Source organism: Vicia villosa, unplaced genomic scaffold (assembly GCF_029867415.1).
Source record: "Vicia villosa cultivar HV-30 ecotype Madison, WI unplaced genomic scaffold, Vvil1.0 ctg.000547F_1_1, whole genome shotgun sequence".
In the NCBI taxonomy this organism is placed as follows: Eukaryota; Viridiplantae; Streptophyta; class Magnoliopsida; order Fabales; family Fabaceae; genus Vicia; species Vicia villosa.
The window spans coordinates 114,397-128,290 of NW_026705251.1; positions in this window are offsets into that span (position 1 = coordinate 114,397).

Sequence of the window (13,894 nt, forward strand, 5' to 3'; positions counted from 1 at the left end):
TAACATTAGAGCATTTTATTAAATGCGGGGTATTACATCCTCCCCCCTTTAAATAGAAATTCGTCCTCGAATTTAAGAATTTCCTGAAAAGGTGAGGGTTAGCATCCCGCATTTCTGATTCAAGCTCCCACGTAGCATCACCCGGATGCGTCACATCCCACTGAACCTTAAGAAGAGGAATTTCCTTGTTTCTCAACACTTTAGTCTCTCTTCCCACGATGCGGCTTGGTAAGGGTTCAAAAGTCAAATCTGATTCTATCTCAACTGCATGTGGTAACACTGGATGAAGAGGATCGGGAATAAACTTCCAAAGTTGAGACACGTGAAAAACATGATGCATTTCTGATAGAGAATGTGGTAAGGCTAAACGGTAAGCTACTTCACCAATCCTTTCTAAAATCTCATACGGTCCCACGTATCTCGGACTTAACTTACGCGACTTAAAGGGTCCTTTCAACCTCAATCTCGGTGTAACCTTCAAGAATACATGGTCACCTTCCACAAACTCCAAAGGCCTCCTACGATTATCCGCATAACTCTTCTAACGATCATGTGCTTGCTTAACCTTATCACGAATCATTATAATCTTGTCCGTGGTCTCTTGAATAATTTCGGGTCCCAAAATTCTATCATCACCAAATTCTGACCAACACAGCGGTGTCCTACATTTCCTCCCATTTAATGCTTCATAAGGTGCCATACCGATACTCGCGTGATAACTATTATTATACGCAAATTCAATCAATTGTAGAAGATCCTTCCAATTTCCTCCACTTTCAAGCACACAAGCTCTTAACATATCCTCTAAGGTTTATAACGTTCGCTCCGTTTGACCGTCCGTTTGAGGGTGATTCGACGTGCTCAAACAAAATCTAGATCCCATAGCTTGTTGAAAAGCTCTCTAAAACCTTGAAGTGAACTTTGGATCTCTATCATACACAATACTAGAGGGTAAACCATGTAACTTCACAATTTCTGCAATTAATAACCGTGCAAGATGACTTGCCTTGTAAGTAGTCTTCACGGCTAAGAAATGTGCAGATTTCGTCAACCGATCCTCAATCACCCAAATAGAATCTTATCCACCGTGGGTACGAGGTAATCTAACCGAAAAATCCATTGAAATACCATCCCACTTCCATATTGGAATCTCTAGTGGTTGTAACAACCCACCTGGTCTTTGATGTTCGATCTTTACCTACTGGCACACCGCACACTCCGATACGTACACCGCAATATCTCTTTTCATTCCGGACCACCAATAATCTCTTTTCAAATCTTGATACATTTTTTAAGAACCAGGATGTATAGTGAAAACACCTTTATGAGCTTCATCCAAAATCCTTCGTCTCAACAACGCATCGTCCGGAACACAAATCCTCTGATTAAACATAATCATTCCATCCATAGCTCGGGTAAATCCTGGTTGAACCAACACCTCTTGTAACTTAGCATCTGACACTCGTGCTTGTTGATATTCATTTCTCAAAATGGAATTAACATTCAAGTTTCCCATCAACACTCCATTTTGAGTACAATCAAATTGAAGATTAAGATCTCGAAATCTTTCCAATAATGCATATTCTAACATCATCAATTCGGCCCTCTTTAACATATTCCGACTCAATGCATCCGCCACTTTATTTGCTTTTTCTGGATGATACTTTAAGTCAAAATCATAATCCTTCAAGTATTCCATCCACCGCCTCTGACACATGTTCAACTCCTTCTGATCGAACAGGTACTTTAAACTCTTATGGTCACTGAACATTTCAAAATGAACTCCATACAAGTAATGGCGCCACACCTTCAGGGTAAATACAACCGCAGCCAATTCTAAATCATGAGTTGGATAATTCTTTTCATGAACTTTCAACTGTCGAGATGCGTATGCTACCACCTGACCACCCTGCATCAATACACCTCCTAATACTTTCTTGGAAGCATCGCAAAATACCTTATAGGACTTATTTGGATCAAGAATGATTAAAACAGGAGCAGTCGTTAAGCTTTCCTTCAAGCTCAAGAAACTTTGTTCACACCCCGAATCCCAGTCATAAGGACACTCTTTTCGGGTAAGTCTAGTCATCGGTAGAGCCAATTGAGAAAACCCTTTAATAAATCTTCTGTAGTTACCGGCTAATCCCAAGAAACTTTGGACTTCTGAGGCATTCTTTGGTCTCTCCCAATTAATTACCACCTCAACATTCGACGGATCCACTACCACACCTCCTTGAGATATGACGTGACCAAGAAATTTTACCTCCGTCATCCAAAACTCACGCTTGCTTAACTTAGCAAACAATTGTTTCTCTCGCAATACCGACAGGGCAATCCTTAGATGTTCTCCGTGCTCTTGTGGAGTACGAGAATAAATAAGAATGTCATCAATAAAGACTACCACAAATTGGTCCAAATAAGGCTGAAAATCTGATTCATATAATCCATGAAAATAGCTGGAGCATTCGTCACACCGAAGGGCATTGCCAAGAATTCATAATGACTATAACAGGTTCTAAATGTAGTCTTTGTCACATCTAAGCTCTTCACACGGATTTGGTGATAACCCGACCGTAAATCAATCTTTGAGAACACGCAGGCTCCTTTCAATTGATCTAACAGGTCGTTTGTCCTTGGTAAATGGTATTTGTTTTTGATGGTGAATTTATTCAGCTGACGGTAATCAATACATAACCTCATTCCACCATCCTTCTTCTTTACTAACAACACTGGAGCTCCCCACGGCAAGACACTAGGTCGAACAAAATGTTTAGCCATCAGCTTCTCCAATTGCCCCTTCAATTCTCTCAATTCAAGTGGTGCCATCCGATATGGAGAAACGGATATAGGAGTCGTTCCCGATATCAGGTCAATAGAGAATTCCACTTCCCTTTCCGGAGGAAGAGAAGTGACATTCTCGGGAAAAACATCAGGAAACTCACCAACAACCGTAATTTGTGAAACCCCTAATCTGTCCTCCGTCTCCTCAGTGAGAACCAACAGAACAAACTTCTCTTTCTCAAACAAGAAATTAATCATACCTACCGTACCTTCCAGAATAGTAGTTAAAACATCTTTCGGAGTGGCTTCTTCATATGGAATAATGATTAATTTCTCTTCACACCCAATGAATACCGAATTAGTAGAAAGTTAATCCATTCCCAAAACAACGTCTACTTTGTTAAGTGGTAAACAAATAAGATCAATCTGGAAATTTCTACCACCCACAGATAAAACACAATTCTCACTCACCAACGGTGTCTCGACCATCTCATCCATAGCAGTAGTAACCGCCATAGGAGGAAACAAAGAAGTAGCTTGCAACCTAAGTCGCTTCATACATTGCAATGACACAAAAGAGTGTGTTGCTCCACAATTAAATAACACAAAACAAGAATGCCCATTAATGAAACACGTACCCGCAATCAAAGAGTTATCACCCTTGGTCTTCTTAGCATCCAAGGTATACATTCGACCAGTACCTCTTCCTTGCATTTGATTCCTATTCTGAGGATAATTCCTAGCCATATGCCCTTCTTGCTGACAATGAAAACACTTCACCCCTTCAAGGCTACACCTTCCAAAGTGACTCTTACCACAAACACGACACACCGGAGGTGCACTAGACCGAGAACCTTGCACTTGCTTCCCTTTGAAATCTTGTGACCTAGGCCGAATTTGTTGGCTTGGCCTTCCTCTCTCATTCTGATTCTTCCTCTTTAAATCTTCCTCAACTTAAACTTTCTTCAAACTGGTCTCAGCCACATAACATTGTCGCAACAATTTTGTATAAGTAGTGAACTCTCTCTGGGACACACTATGTGAAATATCAGCCCTTAAACCAAACAGAAACTGGTCCACCTTCCAACTCTCATCAGGAGCATACGCGGCGTGCCTAGAGTAAGCAGCCAAAATTTCAAACTTCTCAGCATAAGTAGCCACTGATATATTCTCCTGCCTTAACTGTTGAAACTCCAATTCCTTTTTAGTCCTTAGTGAACTAGGGAAATATTTCTCCAAAGTGGTCTTGAAATTATCCCATTCCTTAGGTACCTCCTAAATAGTCATCAAAGCAGAAGCACTCTTCCACCATCTCATAGCTGGACCCTTCAGTGAATGAGAAGCAAACACTACCTTTTTCTCTTCACTACAATGCATGATCTCAAAGATTCCCTCCATATTGGCCACCCACTCGTGCGCTTTTATAGGATCTAATCCGCCATGAAATTTCAGAGGATTCATGCGAATGAAATCCCTATAAGTCCCACCTGCAGCTTCGGGTACAACCACTGGAACATTATGACCACCATTCATCTGTTGCATCCTCTGCAGCATGAACTGGTTCTGCAACTCTTGCATAAACTGGGGCCATGGAACATTCTCACCGCCATCTTGTGAATTCACTTGTGGAGGCTGAGTGTGGGGTTAACCACGAGTCCTGCGTCCGTCCACCATGTTCCTGGAAGTCATCAAAATGGGATTAAGTTGATTAGGCTCAATATCATAGTCATAACATAACAAAAATCATGGGAACACAACACATCTTAGACAGAAAGAAGCACTTATAATATCTCATGGCTAGGTCGAGGATACGACCTGCTCTGATACCAACTGTAACACCCATATATAATTACATACATCAAAGCATATATTTATACATGAATCCAATTATTTGGTACTGAAATACAATAAGCTAGTCAACACATTATCAACATTAATGCCCTAATACAAAAAATTTCTTACAATGGCATGATATATACAAGATGTTCAAAACAAAAATACTAAGAACTAGATCAAAACAATGATCCCAAAATAAAACTCCACAACGAAAGCTTCGCCATGCCAAAAGAACATAAGACATAAGGAAAGTCAAACTGCTTTCTCCTTACCCTTCGCGGAACCTGTATCACCTGAAATCAATATATAATGGGGTGAGATAAAATAATCTCAGTGAGTTCCCTATCTTATGGATCCTCTCGGCTTTACAAGGTTCAAGCCTATCAAATCTCGAGTCATAACAAAAGGAACTAGACTCTGAGTTCACATACTAACATTATATGGAAACATACTTAGAGTTCAACAACTCAAACACACTATTACCAATCAGAAATTGTTACCAAGGTATCCCTCTATTCCCGTCCCCTTCTACGTCTAGGAGGTGGTACGAGTCATGGAGCCATTGGAAAATCTCGACATACGAAATGGTTTCGGACTCATGAGTAGTACCCATGAATCTTCACTTCACATGGCCTGTTAACCATCGCAAGTCTCTACCCTATTAGGTTTCATTCGTACACAAAATGGGAATCAAACTTGCTTATTTGTGCCATTACTGCACAGTGCCATTTTTTCACATAGAATACCTTTTACATTCAAAAGAAAATGAAGAAATATAATGGTTCCGATTAAGTTATTTCATACAGTGGTGATTGTACATACCAATCACTAGGCCTATTAGCCTTTCCACTAGGCCTGTTAGCCTTTCCTCACAAGATTCAAAACACACTTATGTTCCATATAATGTTTCATCCTAGATTCTCTTTGTTAACCTATATATACCTAACCAATCCTTGTTTTCCTCACTTTTCTTTTATTCATTTTAACCCATGTAATTATTCAAACCTCTTTGATATATACATATATACAACAAAGGTATACCAGTCCACCTGCAATAGGACTCAACCAAACAATTCCAAATATACTAGGTATTACGCCGAAGACAACCAACAAATATCATCATTGTCATGTAAACAACGGCAAATTATCACAAATATATGACAATCACTCATTATACCAAAAACTATACCATTCACATGTTTCCGAACGATAAAACAATCCAAAGAATCAAACAATTTCCCTGATTCCTGATTAAATAATTTCTTCTTTTGTTCCCCAAACCAACACTTCTAAAAAGTACATGTTTCTAGCTTCATACTGCTTCGAACGGCGACCGAAACAGAGTTACGATTCAAAAGTTATGGTCGTTACAAAATCTGTCAAAATTGTAAACATGTAGGTCGACGCACGGGAACCATAGGTCGACGCATTGAATTCATGTCACCCTCGGGTATGCGCACGCCGACCCTATAGGTCAATGCATCCCGTAAAAATTCACATTTTTGCCCTTTTAGGCTGCATAGGTCGACGCAACCTCTGAGTAGGTCGACGTACTCTGCGTCAAAACCTCAAAAACTCCATTTTTCTTGCATTTTTTCAAAACAACTCATCACCAAACCATCCCAACTTGTTCCAAGCCATAATAGCACAAGGAAACAACATATACATAATATCCTCATGGTTTAACAACAATTATCCATGGCAATTCATGATTTAGATCAAAATCTAGAATTTCTACAAAACCCCAACATCCAAAACTATAATTTCTCATCCATAAACATAATCTATAAGTTTCTAACTAGAACCCACCTGGTATGCGAGTTGCAGATGATAAAGATGAGTCGATTCAGCGAAGAAACGATAAAGATCCGAGCCTTTTCCTCTTTCCTCCTCTTGCTCCTCCTTCTCTCTAAAACTTTGTTTTTGTTGCAAATGAAGAAGAAAAGCAAAGGAAAAGAATATAAGCAAAATATCTTTAAGTTAGCACTTCTAACTTAAGTGTCCAAAAGTATCTCTAATGCACCAAATAATAAAACCTCAGTGTCAGTTAATAACATTAGAGCATTTTATTAAATACGGGGTATTACATGTTGGGCTATAACTTCCTGTGAGGTGTATTTTAATTTTGGTCTACTTAATTAATCTACTTTTTTAATTAACGAAATATTTATTTATGAACGCAAAAAACCATAATTTCTTATATAATGAAATTTGGAAGAACAAAAAATGAATAAGCCCATTGTTTGTTAAACTCATAAATACTTATCATCCTTTTTTTCTTCACCTTTTTCCTGCTTTTTCTGGTGCATTTAGTAATTGCAATATCCTTAATCTATAATTTACGAGATTTGATTCTGTTAGCCACAACAGGGATTTTGGCAATAATCACGATAAATTTTCAAGATTTGATTCCATTAGTAGCAGCAAGGATTTTGACTATAATTCCAGTAAGGATTTAGGCTACAGTGCTCCATTCTCTTTTGATGACTCTGGCACATTTAAGGTATCTTCAGAGAATCAATATCCAAAGAAAGGCTCAGATAAATGGAGTGTATTCTAGGCTACAATCCATGTTTTGCTGTTTATATTTCCTTGATTGTTTGTGATATCCTATTTTTTTTGTATAGCTAGAAAAAAATGCTAGACAGTAATATTGTATAGTATGACAAATGTATTGTTTTAAAGAGAGCTTTTCTAATATATTTTTTTTGGGAAGGGCAACGTGAGGGACGAGGGTGTGAGAGGGAGATAAGAGATGAATTTAAATGAGGTGGTGGGAATCTAATACTTAGTGTATGTTTGGAAACAATTCTTCTCACCGCCACCACACATTTTTATCTATGTTTCAATAGCATTTAAACGTGAAATCTAAAAGCTACAAATAGTAGCTTCGTATAAACACACGTTTACAAAGTTTCCACTGCAGAAACAAACATAGGCTAAGTTTAATTACAAACACATGCAAATGTCTTTTTCTTTTTATTTTATTTTGATATATCAAAACTGTGTGCAGGGACCAAATTTGCAGAGCTTTATTGTATCTCAATCAATAAAGACAATGTATTTTAAATCTGCACACATTGTGTAAAATTATGCTGACACTAAAGACAAATTAATATTTTATAGTGTATTTTAAATCTATGGTTTTAATTCTCTTTCTTCCAGGTGCATATTTTGAATCATCACAAAATAATATTAAATGGTAAGTTAGAATCATCTTTTTCTTTAATCTTATAGTTTTTTCTTTTTCTTTCTATCTTTAGTTTTGTTTTTAAAATTTTTGGCTATATTTTTTTCTGTTTCTAATTTTGTTGTTTTTTATTTCTTAATTGTGTTTTTTAGGTGTATACTTTAAAGTATAAAAAAATAATATTGAAGAATTTGAGTTGTAGAAGACGAAGGGTTAAAAGAAGTATTTTTATTTTTAAATATAACAATTTTAATTACGTTTTTTGAGTTAAAAAATTGTTGAAGAACTTGAATAGTATAAGATAGGAGTTTAAAAGATGAATTGAAGTATTTGCCTCTTCGGCTCTCTGATTTATATAGCTTTATAATTAAATTTATTCATCTTCTACCCTTTATAAAATTTGTGATTTTTCTATTTTAATTTCACATTTATACTTATTTTCTACTTTAATTATTAATTTGATGTTATAGATAAATGATATTTTTGTATATATTATTCTTATATAAATTTATTTTAAACAGTTAAATAATATTATAAAAGATCAAAATAATTAACTTACATTTCAAATTTCAAATGCAACTTATATTAAAATTATTTATATAAATATTTTTTAAAAATTATAATGTTATTTACCTTGGGTAATTTTTATATGATTAAATTATTAATAAACTAAATGATTTTATATGTTTTGGTGATATTTTTTATTTAACGAGTTAATTTTTTTAAAAACTTACAAAAATTATTAATAAATTAGAAATACCCAAAAAAAATTATAATTTACAAAAAAATAATTAGTTAAATTAACTTTTTTAAGTATACTATTAATAGTAATATTACTATAACAAAAATTTCTAAATTATAAGTGTTTTTAAAATATTTTTCTTACCTGAAAAATATTTTTCTAAATTTCTAAATATATAAGTGTTCTGGACCGGCCCAATTTAATCAATTGGGCCATTCCCGCCTTCGGCCCAATACGCGTCGGATCACATATGGCTGTTTCCATCCGATCAGACCGGGCACACTTGCCAAGCAATCGACCACAAGGACCCCTTATGCTCGGAAAACAACCAGTCCACGCATCTCCTAAATATCTGCCCCAGAAGGAGGAGTCTAATCCGCTCAAAAACACCATATAAATAGCCCTCTACATACAGAGGGCAAGGTAATCTTTTCTTACCCCAAAAGCCCTATTACTTTGTTGTACCTTGTGGAATACATACTTACTTTGGCATCGGAGTGCCTTGCAGGTACAACCCTTTTTTCCCATATTCATCATCCCGAACTTCAAGCCTTCATTGTTGCTGGCCATCTGATCTGCTCGGTAAGATCAGTGGCGCCGTCTGTGGGAAATCTAGCTCCCCCGTTCCTTTTCTTGCATCTTCTTGATCCATTCTTGCCTTTTGCAAGACCCAGGAACCAAAGCTTTAATCAAATCATTACTCATGGCCAGTAATAACGAAGATCCCTATTCATTAGACGCTGCAATACTCAAGAAAATGACATCTCCATCGTTCCTCCTTCAAGAAACACCGTTCCCTGAGACGGTGTCACAGCGTCCCCTTCCTCTAAAAATCTCCAAGATGATCAATCTCATCGTTTCGAAGATACAAGCGGGAAGGACAACCACAAAGAAAGTCTGGGAAATCCCTTCCTATCCAAAGGACAGCCTCCTCAAGACCAGACCATAAACGTTGTTCTAGCTACTCTTGCCCAGACCAATGCGCTCTTACAACAGCAAAGTAACCGAATCGGGGCCCTCGAGCAGAAGCGCCGCTCAAGAACTCCCCCCGATCACAAAACTCGTTCTCGACGCGAAGTGGTCACCAAGAAACGTCCACGTTCCCCTTCTCCCAGGGAGAAGGAGAATCCCTCTTCCAAGAAAGGGTCGAGCGACCAGCGTTCCCGACACCGTTCACAGTCCCCTCGGCCAAGAAAGAAATCTAGATCACCCTCGGCCAAGCACGACGACAACCGGAGGCGATCAGGCGTAGCCAGAACCGTTCTTTTTCTCCGTCCGCCAGCGACGACGAAGAGGAGCGCCATGGTCCTCTATTCCAGGCAATCTTAGAGGCTCCCCTGCCAACCAGGCTCGAAAAACACCCTCCGCTGGGGACCTACGACGGGACCCCTGATACGGACGAGCATATTGAGAACATCGACGCCCTTCTCGATTACAGAGGAGTGCCCGGTGCCATTAAATGCCTTTTGTTACCTACCACCCTGCGGAAAGGAGCCATGACCTGGTATAAAAGTTTGCCCGACGAGTCCATCACATCATGGAGGGTGCTCGGAAAACTTTTTTCCTGACATTTCACGGCCTCCCGAAGATACCCCAAGTCAGAAGCCTCCTTGGAAGCCATTATCCAAGGAAAGGACGAGTCTCTACGGGCGTACATACAAAGATTCAATACGGAAGCCGTACAGGTATCCACCACTGCCCATATGAAGAAATTCTTGCTCGAGCGCGGCCTCCAACCACGCTCGGACTTCGCTAAAGCCGTCGGAATTGAAACACCGGCCACTCTGGACGAATTCTTCCTCAAAGCCCAAGCCTACATTCAGTATGAGGAGAAAGAAGCCGCCCACGCCGTTCGCAATTCCAGGCACGAAGAGAGTAGTAAAAATGCACGCCAAGATGAGTCTCGCCGGGGAACTGACAAAAAGAAGGATGATAAAACTCGGGACCCTAAGGATTACAAAACCCTTGCGGGGAAATTCCAAGAGTACACCTTGCTGAACGCTTCAAGGGAGCGCATCTTGAACGAATGCGCAAACTCCGAGTTTCAGACGGGCAAGGTCCGGTTCCCGAAGAGCATGCCCGCCCGGCCAAACGTGGATAAATCGAAATTTTGCCGATTCCACAAAGGCGACGGGCACAACACCGAGGATTGCATCCACCTTAAAGATTCCATAGAGATATTAATCAGAGAGGGACATCTAAAGCAATATGCGAAGAAGCAGGAGACCGCTAGAGAAGCTAAACCAGTCACCGAGGAAAAGCCGGCGGAAGATACGCCCGCCATGCAAGTGACCATGAGCGTTACCAGGCCGGAAGATTCTTATCTCCCTGATTGGGCAAACACGGCAACTACCAATTCCTCCTACAGCGCATGGGAGAGGTTCCCATCCGCAATGGTTATGTCCGGCGGGGGTTTCAGCAAACTGACCGTCGGATCCGTAAAATGCAAGTTCGATGAGCTAATCTCGGCCAGCGTGAGCGTAGCCTCAACCTTCGACCATGCCAAAGACAGTCCTTCCTCAATATATTTTTACAAAGAAGAGTTGCCCGGAGGAGCACCTAACGCGACCATCCCTCTCCTCATCCGAGCCCGGATGGCTAATTTTGACGTGCGACGCATATTGGTCGACCAGGGAAGTTCAGTGGACATTATGTACTCCCAACTATTCAAAACATTGCAGCTGAACGACAGTCACCTTACCCCATATGTGGGGTCGGATTTACAAGGATTCAATGGCACGGTAACCAAGCCATGGGGGTTCGTGGAACTCATATTTTCGATCGGATTGGCAGAGGCCACAAGGGCAGTGAAAGTCCAATTTCTGGTCATCGACTGCCCATCAATATACAAGTGCATCCTCGGACGTCCCACTCTGGCCGAACTAATCGCGGTCCCCTCAACCGTACACCTCAAGCTTAAATACTATACGATCAAAGGACAAGTAGCAACACTCAACGGCGACATCGAAGCGGCCAGGAGATGTTTCGAAGCCTCCGCCAAGGGCCTGAGCGCGATAAAGACACCAGCCCAAGAGAAGACAGCGACTAGCGCTACCTCAGAAACCAACAAATTTATACCCCACATCGATACTGTCGACCTCGACAGTCGTTTTCTGGGAGAACCTGAGCAGAACATCAACTCAAGCGCACCGGAAGGGATCCTCCGGCCGATCCTTGACGGAGACTTCGAGCTCGTGGCCCTCGGAGAAGATCCGACCAGGGGAGTCAAGATCGGATCTGACTTGCCAGACCTGGCCAAAAGACAACTCAAAGCTTGCCTCCGTGAAAATGCCGACCTATTCGCTTGGAGCGCTGCAGAGATGCCCGGACTCGACCCAAAAGTGGCTTGCCATCACCTGACCATCGACCCTTCCTGCAAGGTCGTCGCTCAGAGGAGAAGAAAACAGTCACCAGAAAAAACGGCTGCGGCCGAACTAGCTGTAAAAGACCTCCTAAAGGCCAAGTTTATATCTGAGGCCAAGTACACTACTTGGCTCTCCAATGTTGTACTTGTTAAAAAATCAAATGGAAAATGGCGCATGTGCACCGACTACACTGATCTTAATAGGGCTTGCCCAAAAGACGCTTATCCTCTCCCTAACATAGATAAACTAGTCGATAACTCCGCCGGTTTTAAATTACTTTCATTTATGGACGCATATTCCGGGTATAATCAAATACCCATGGCTAAAACTGACAAGAAATACACGGCCTTCATGACCGAATCGGGCAATTATTACTATAACGTAATGCCCTTCGGTTTGAAGAACGCTGGTGCGACATACCAGCGCATGATGAACAAAGTATTCCAAGCGGAGATTGGCGATATGCTCGAAGTTTATATGGACGATATGATCGTCAAATCCCAAAGGGAAACCGATCACGCCGCTCACCTTAAAAAGGTTTTCGAGCAAGCCCGAAAGTGTAAAATGAGATTCAATCCGGCAAAATGCACATTCGGCGTCCGCGCAGGAAAATTCCTCGGTTTTTACTTAATAGAAAGAGGAATCGAAGCCAACCCGGATAAATGCAGGGCTTTCTCGGATTTGCCCACTCCAAATTCAAAGAAGTCAATCCAAACCTTGAACGACATGCTCACGTGACTATCCAAGTTCGTGGCCAAATCCGCGCAGCACGCCCTGCCACTATTCAAACTCCTGCGCAAAGAGACCGCATTCGAATGGACGGAAGAGTGCGAACGCGCCCTCTCCCACCTCAAGCGGGCCCTATCCAGCCCGCCTGTTTTATCTAGGCCGGAAGCTGGAGAAATCTTGTACCTCTATCTCGCCGTCTCCACCGAGGCCGTCAGCGCGACCTTGATACGAGAAATCCCGGCAGGCCAGAAGCCCATTTACTTCACCAGCAAAGCACTCCAGGGCCCTGAGATCAGATATCAACTGATCGAAAAGGTCGAACTCGCGTTAATAACCGTAGCCCAAAGACTCAGACACTATTTCCTAGAACATACCATAGTCGTGCGAACCGAGCAACCCGTAAAACAATTACTTGCACGCCCCGACATGGCCGAGAGAATGCTCCGATGGTCGTTGGAACTTGCGGAGTTCGACATCAAATACGAAGGAAGAAAAGCCCTTAAAGCACAGGTCTTGGCAGATTTCATAGCCGAAATGGCCTTCCCCGAAACAACAAACAACAACGCCCGAAGATGGACCTTATACGTAGACGGTGCATCAAGCTCAACCGGCAGTGGAGCGGGGATCATTCTTGAAAATGAAGAAGGAACCCTCATAGAGGTATCCCTTTCACTATCATTCCCAACATCCAACAACCAAGCAGAATATGAGGCCCTGCTAGCCGGGCTGCACCTCGCAAATGACTTAGAAGCCGAAGACATTGAGGTATTCACCGACTCTCAACTGGTCGCAGCCCACATCTCGGGAGAATATCAGGTTAAAAGCGAAGCCCTCACCGAATACTTGGCCCTCGTGAAAGAAAGATTGACCCGATTCAGGAGCGCCAAAGTAAAACACATCCCAAGGGAACACAATGCTCGTGCAGACGTCCTATCAAAACTGGAGAGCACAAGAAAGAAGGGAGGTAACAAATCTGTAATCCAGGAGATATTGCCAAAACCCAGTACCGAGACCCCATCCTCACTATCACTCGTAAGCGCAATTGGAGACACGTCCGGTTGGATGACCCCCGTATACAATTACCTAACAAATTACATTTTGCCCACTGATCCAAAAGAGGCCTCCACCATCCGAAGGAGAGCCTGCTCGTACGTCTTAGTCAAAAATCGCCTCTACCGACGAGGATTTTCCATACCTCTCCTCAAATGTATATACGAGGGCACAGTTCCCCACATACTCCGAGAGATACAC